Genomic DNA, 403 nt, shown 5'->3' with positions numbered 1-403 from the left:
AGGGTGCTGCTCCGGGTGTGACGCCCCGCTGGGTGCTCGCCTGTACAGCGTCGGGTGTTCACAGCGTTCAAACCTTTTACCGTGTCGAAGAATGCCGCCGCGTGCGAGGAGGGTGAGCACGAGAACTGCGCGAATCTCCGTTCACTAAACGAGCCTCGCGCGCAACAAACGCAACGACGTGAAAATGAGAGTTCGTTCCCTTCATTCCCTCCTTGGTTCCGTCCTCTCTTCTTTCCTTTTTTACTTCCCCCACCCCCCATACATCATTTCCTTCCCTTTTTCCCTTTCTTTATATTTTGTTTATCTCATCCTCCCTTTTCTTATCCTAACATATGTTTCCCCCATCATTAAATCTCACTTGTCCTTCTTGCCTTGTTCCTCTTGTCTTGTTTGTATTTGTTTT

The sequence above is a fragment of the Pseudoliparis swirei genome, chromosome 17 (genome assembly GCF_029220125.1).
Source record: "Pseudoliparis swirei isolate HS2019 ecotype Mariana Trench chromosome 17, NWPU_hadal_v1, whole genome shotgun sequence".
NCBI classification, from domain to species: Eukaryota; Metazoa; Chordata; class Actinopteri; order Perciformes; family Liparidae; genus Pseudoliparis; species Pseudoliparis swirei.
The sequence above is the reverse complement of the archived record's forward strand: the minus strand, read 5'-3'. Positions refer to the sequence as shown.